At 33.7% G+C, this 7,373-nt stretch overlaps 1 long non-coding RNA gene across 1 annotated transcript; it reads left to right on the forward strand.

Moving 5' to 3' along the window:
* The first annotated feature begins 841 nt into the window (after nt 1-841).
* Nucleotides 842-6,857, forward strand: LOC148241942 (uncharacterized). Its single transcript, XR_015814010.1, has 3 exons — nt 842-1,921; nt 1,995-2,068; nt 2,282-6,857. It is a non-coding gene; the product is annotated as an uncharacterized LOC148241942 (long non-coding RNA).
* Nucleotides 6,858-7,373: the final 516 nt, after the last annotated feature.

Consider the following 7,373-nt stretch of genomic DNA (forward strand, 5'->3'; position numbering starts at 1 on the left):
AAGACAAGAGTTATTGGAAGTGTATTATAGAAATCTTTTGTACATATATATTGTATCCTATCTTCACCGTATTAAACCATAAATCATCAACCAATAGTAACCATTTCTACAATTAATTAATAACTAAATTCATGTATTAAAGTATATCATCAACTGATTTTGGTGTATATTATTCTACAATCTCTGTATATGTATTTTTCTAGAAATTAATTAAATACATACATATAATATTATTTCTTTATTTGTATGTAGACATCTGAAAGGATGTATACTCAATCCACAATATACATAGAGGATATATACATCCTTGTAAACATGAAGATTTTTTTTTTTTTCCTTTTAATATCCTAATTAATGCTTTAATATATATGTAACAACCCGCAATTAGGATTCGATTGTTTATAAAATCTGAGAAAAAATCAGAAAAGAAAATAAATTGGGAAGGGTTTTAAAAATATTAAAATCCGTTGATTAATAGAATTAAAATTATTAAAAAAAAATATTAAAATACGTAAATTAATAAAATAAAATTATTAGGAAAAATAGGAATTAATTTCTAAAAGAAATGGGTATTATTTAAATAAAATATTGTGAAATAAATTCAAAGAAAATTTAAAAATAATTTTAAATCCAAAATTAAATAAAATAGGAGTTTAGAGACCTAAACAAGAAAAATAAAAAAAATTCAGGGACCTTTTGGATGTAAAGATAGGGTCCAGGGATCTAAACGAAGGAAATTACAGAAAGCTAGGTCGCATGAGCATTTGACGTGGCCGCGACCCTAAAGGCCGTCTGCCATGTGGCGGCCATGTAGGGTACGCTTGCGTGCACGGCGATCCTCGTGTAAGGGCCATCCGACAGTCTGCATGCATTGATGTAGATCAGACGATTTTGAGCCCATTCGCACTTGGATTGTGATCCAACAGTGAGGATGATTTCCAACTAAACGCGATATTGGGAGCCATTCCCCACAAGAATTGAAACGAACGGCCAGGATCGCGTCTTGCCAGGCTGATCCAATGGCCAATATTCGTTCTCAATCAATGTGCGATCCAACAATCGTAGTGATTTCCCACCCAAACTACAGATGGACTTCCTTTCTAAATTCAAACAAACGCCCATATATGAATCTTGCGCAAGCCAATCGAACGATCGAGTAAATGAGCCAAATCTCACGGTGAAGATCTAATGGGCGAAAAAAGGGTGAATTTAAGAAAACTCGATTAGGTTTTCCTTCATTCAGGATCGAGTGCCATCAAGTGAGAGGGACAAAGAAGGAGATCGTGCAGTGACGATCTCCACCAAGAGAGGGAGAAAGGAAGCACTCGCAGTGGTGACTGTAAGCAAGGGAGGGGAGAAGAAAAAGAGGAGGCTTGTGGTGGCGACCTCGAGTGAGGGGAAGCGAGAAAACAGAGAAGAGAGGGCTTGTGATAGTAACCGCAAGCAGGAGAGAGAAAAAGGGGAAGCTCGCGAGTGGTTGTGGCCACGAGTGAGTGAGAGGAGGAGAGAGACGTAAGCGGCTTAGGCTGCAAGCAGAAGAAGAGAAAGAGGAGAGCGTACGCAGCTATGACCACGAGTGCGAGAGGGAGGAAAAATAAGTCACGAGCAAGCAAGGTAAGGGGAGTTATTGATACGCCCATGAGCAAGCGAGGGAAGAGGAGGTGTGCGTAGTTACAGCCACAAGCGAGCGGGATGAGAGATTTCGCCGCAAGGGGAGGCGAGGTCAAGAGCCTCCGATTCACGGATGGCGTCCATGCCGCCGTGGGAGTGAGCGAGGGAAAAGGAAAGAGAGGAAGCGATGTGCACGGTGGTGCCTATGAAAACCCAAGGGCAGAAATAAAGAGATTGACGTGCATGTGAGGGCCTTGTGCGCGAAGGAAACCCGGAGGCCACAACCTGCGCCTCTTTTTGCTGCCGCAAGGTAAGGGGAGTCTTAGGTTTTTGTTTTCCATTGATCTGATCGACCTCTAACCCGGTTCTCTTTTTGCATTCAGGTCCAAGCCTGGTCCAACCGCTTCATGCAGCGAACCAGAAATGTTTCCTTTGGGAATCCCGAACCCAGTTCAAGGTAAACCCGAAAACTCGAAATCTTTGCATCATTCAATTTTACTTAAATTAGATTAATTTGAGTATATTAGTGTTAGATATGTTTTAGTTGAGTTGTTTAGAGTAGAAGTTTGATTAAAGTTACAAAAAATGCATAGAATCGAATATGCATTCATGTTTTAGAGATATGAAATCTTGGTCTTTTCACTAATTGAGATGAGATCTTCCATTTCAGGTTTAAATTCCATGTTTTTATGATTTGTCGATCTAAGCATTGCGCGAAGAGGTTGGGTAAGTGTTCGGAAAATCCTTATATTTGATTTCAGGTGAAAAGTTCTTATTAACAATTATGTAGTTTCATTTTAGGTTGAAAATGGATTTGGGGATTATGTTATAGAGCTTAATCGCCTTAGTCATATGAAAAGGTAAGTATATTTAGTAACTAATCTGAAACCACACGTACATGTTTTCAAAAGGATTTCGAAATAAAAATTTAAGAAGTTTTGGATAAAATTAAGAAATAAGAAATGGAAAATTAATAACCAAATTACGGTAAGGTGGAATGTGTGAAAATGGATTTCATTCATGTTGCTCGCTGCTTGAGCGGATTATGCATGATTTCTTGCTGATTATATATGATGATGATGATGATGATGTGGATGATTGTGAATAGATTAGTAAGCTTGTATGCTAATGGGTATGTTTAGTGCTTATAAAATTAAAATGGTTGGCAAAAAGAATGTAGATTAATGAGGAAAATAAGTTGAATACAAATAAATAAATAAATAAAATTTAAAACAAAACTAATTAAAACATTAACTAGTAAATTGTGTTAAAATGGCTAAAGGGGAAATGATTATTAGGTTGGCCAAAATGAAAATAAGTTAATGTGCAGGGTTAGAATGATTAGCATGTAAATTAAGTTAACTGGGATAAAAAGAAATGAGAAGAAAATAATGAAGACAGTAAAGTAGGATGAAAATAGGATTTAGAATCAAAAAATAAATTTTTAAACAAAAATAATAAATCAGAAATAAATTAAAGCATCAAATAAAATAAACTTGCATTAAATCTATAAATTTCAAATTAAATGAATTTATCATATCATAAAAATAAGTAAAGAGAAAAATATGAACTTTAGACAGATTGAGTGTAAAATTTGAAAAGAATTTAAAGTATATAAATGCACCATACGCTATGGGTAAGTTAGTGAAGATTATTTTAAAATTGTAACTAAATAAAATAAAATTGGAACACAAATGAATACACAAAATAAATTAATAATAACTAAAATAGCAACATAAACACAATAAATTAATAAGATTATTCACAACATTAAATTTCAAATTAACAATGCAAAACAAAGCTGAGTGAATGAGAAATTCATTGAAAATGAAAAAAAAAGTAAATTGATAATGTAAAGGCTTGAAATTTAAAAGAAAATAAAGTTGTGAATTAAATGCGGAAGCGAAATAATAAAATTTAAAATTTATATTCTTTACACAATAATTTAGAATGTCCAATAAGAATATAAGAATCTCTCTTCTAAAAGAAATTAGGAAAATCAAGAAAATAAACAAAAAAATCAATAACCGAATATTCTAAGATGATCTTCACTAGCTTTTGAAGGAAGTTCGGACGGTAAACTTATTCACAATCCTCTCATTGATCAGGATCTGAATCTTGATCCTCTTGATCTGAAATAGTTAATGAAAGAGTGAGCTACACTAATATAGTAAGAATATCACACTAATTTAGAATGTCCAATAAGAATATAAGAATCTCTCTTCTAAAAGAAATTAGGAAAATCAAGAAAATAAACAAAAAAATCAATGGAGTTCTTGATTTAAGTAAATTCATTTATCATAAGAAAAAATCATTTATTACATATATTTACTGTTGCGAGATTTTCAAAATTGACCTATAGAGATATAATAATTCAAATAACATTGCAATTTCATTTTCAAGTAAGCAATAACAATCACTTTTTCTTTTTATTTGGCTACTGGTATCCCTGAAGGCCCATAAAGATGTCTCACTACATGTGACCCAATATTCAACGTTGTCAATTAATCGATTGTCTCCATACCCCGTCCGGTATGAGCGCTAAAACTATCATTCTTCAATACTCCGTCCAGTATGAGGGTGAATTGGGTTGTCCTCATACACCGTCTGGTATAAGCGCCAAAAATACTATTCTTCGATACTCCGTCTAGTATAAGCCAACGTTCACGGTAGGGTTCCCTATGTACCCGATTCATCCACCATTCTCAGGATATCCAGTAAGGCTACTATTCATTAATTCACGTGACCAATCAATTTTTCGTTTGCATATTAATTTTCGATTTCACAAATCAATCGTAAATCACGCAAGACAAGTAATATATATACTAAGGAAGCACAACTGAATCATTCAACCATTCTAATATATCATCATGTATTTAAAACTTTAAATTCAACAATCAGTTAAGCATGACAAATAAAGAATTAAGCGGTTCCGGCTCCATTAGTAACTTATAATTATTTTCAAAGTTTTCTAAATTACACAAAATACCATATTACCGATTATTAATCTTCAATTTCATAATAGAGAATAAAGTGAGGGATTCTTACTCGAATCGGTGTCCGAAATACCGAACTTTTTACTGTACCTACTGTGGTCTCTGGGTTTCCTTAATTTTTCTACGGAGATTAAAACACGCTTCACGTACCTAAAAATATTTCAAAAAATTCAAAATCAGTATTAAAAATATTTTTCGATCAATTTTAGAATCCCGGCACGGCGGCACCGCCGTGCTCCAGCGATGGCACCACTGCTTGCGGCGGCAGTTTGCCTTGGCCTGACCGTTTTCGACTGGTTTTATACACATCCTTGTGAGAAAATACATTAGGGGGCCTCAGTTGGCCAGAAAAAGTCAAAAAAATGAAAACCTACCAGCGACGAAATTTTCCAATGCTGCGGCTCCGATTGCTCACCTTTGTGGCTGAATGTTTTTCTTCTATTAATCTGTAGATAAAATGGTAAAAAAATCGCACGAAATAGGAAAAAAGAAGGGACTCATTGGAGGCAGTTTTGAGTTTTGCCCGCGGTGGCAACGTCGGGCTTTGCCCACAATTTCTGTCTCATCCGCCTTTTTTTTTGCTCCAATTTGGTCATGGGGATGCTTGGAATCAAATTCTGAGTGGATTGGAGAATTTTTACCTTTTTTGACGGTCGGATGTGGCTCCAGCGCGACGGCAGGCGGTGGGCAGCGGTCAACTCCCTTCTCCGGCGACTAGTTCTTCTCCGATGAGAGGCTAGTGGCTAGAGTTTGGGTTCAGTGTGATGCGATATATTTATACCCGTCTCACTTAAATTTGGACCGTTTAATCGCATTTAAAAAATAAATAAATCTGGACCGTTCATCGTGATTTGATCTCAATCGTCCGATTGCGTTTAAAAAGAAAACGAATCTGGACTGTTCATCACATTTAATCGCGATCATCCGATCGCACTTGAGGAGGGAACGGATCCAGACCGTTCACGCGCGCGGGAACGCTTCCGGACCATCCAATCGCGGGCATGCGAGTTGCCAGCGTGGCCTCCCGCGTGGCACCGACTCAGCGTGCCTTGCCACGCAGCGCGTTCCAGTTCGTCAAGGCTGCTGACTGTGCAGTCCTACATGGTGCAATTTTCTTTAATTGTATTTTGACTATCAGTTTCTGATTTTTCTTTCAAAAACACCATCTGAACCCAAATTTTCATTCCTTTTTCCTAAAATTATTTTTAATTTTATCCTCAACCTATTTTTTTTCCTTAATTTCACATTAAATAAAAATTTATTAATTTTAAAATTATATTTTTATATATTTTTTAAATTTTAAAATTAATCCCAGACTAAATTTTAGGCCCAGATATTATAGATAAAATAGAGTATATATTGAAAAGAGGAATAAGATGTGTGTGTAATTAAAGAATTTTCACATGTCACAAAGTTCTTAGAGAATGTAAATAGCTTAGCAAGAGATGTAAAACATAAATAAATATACAAATACATCAATACAACCAATTATCAAGCCAAACAATAACTAATTAAATAAAACTCAAGAGACAAAACAACTATATAAGCAAGTAAAAAACAAAGAACTTACTAAAACAAAACCTTTGAAATACGTTATAACAATATGACTGAAATTTAACGAGTGATGAATCTTGCCTATGGGTGGATGAAAGCCCTTCCAGACATGGTTGAAATGGATGTTCTATTATGGATCACCTATGACAAACTATTGTGACCAATTCGTGTATGAGTGTATGTGTTCCTGCCCATGAGGTAATGGGAATTCTAATCCCACAATGATACTAGTTCTATTAGTGACACTATGCTTAGGAGCGAGAATTGATGAACATAACTAGAAAAAGAATAATAGGAAAACAGAACAACAATAATCATCAAACAAACTTTCACAAAACTTACACTATAGGACTTATAGGTTATAGTTAAAAATATTTTTGTTTAAAGTTCATGGTTTTCTTAAAAGGAAAAGAAAAATTTTACATATATGATTAATTGTATATTGTATGTCGCATGTCTAAGGTGTAGTCTACTTTATATACTTACTGAGCATGTTGAAATACTCACCTAATTAAATTTTCATCTTTTTCGTATTAGAGAAGAGGGACAGTAGCACCTAAATTAGAATTTTGTATTCTACTTTGTACAAGTAAGGTAGATTTTAGCTTTGACTCTACGAATTTTGTACCTCATGCTTTTGTAAATTAATATTACAATGTTACAAGTGATAAATAATTTATATTTTTTTGTATTAAATGTGTTATAACAGACTAATTTTTCGAATTAGTCAGTGTTTGACGAGTGTAACCCTTAGTGGGAAATAGGGCATCACAATATATATGTATATATTAAATCGAAACAAATTTTCCTTGAAAATTATTTTTTGGTTACAAATTGTCTCTCAAATAGTCACTTAAAATTTAATTAACATATGAGTTGTATATATGTTTTTCATAAATATTATTTCTTTTATGTTTAGTTTTAGTATATGAAATATTCTATTTAAAGAAAGAATAACTTTTTTTTATTTTAACTAATAAATTAGCACATGGAAATTGATTTATAGTAAGGAAGAATATTGCCATTCTAGGTCATTGTTTCGTTAATATAGCTCCTGAGAATTATACTAATAGGAATCTATTTGGGCGTGATAGCTTAAAAATACTTTCGAATTAATTTTTTATGTTTTATATATTTAATTTAGGTTTTATATGTGTTTGAAAATATATAATAAGGTTAAGAATATAATTTAGAGTCAAATAAAAAAATGAT

The sequence above is a fragment of the Carica papaya genome, chromosome 8 (assembly GCF_054855325.1).
Source record: "Carica papaya isolate Zhongbai chromosome 8, ASM5485532v1, whole genome shotgun sequence".
Lineage (NCBI taxonomy): Eukaryota > Viridiplantae > Streptophyta > Magnoliopsida > Brassicales > Caricaceae > Carica > Carica papaya.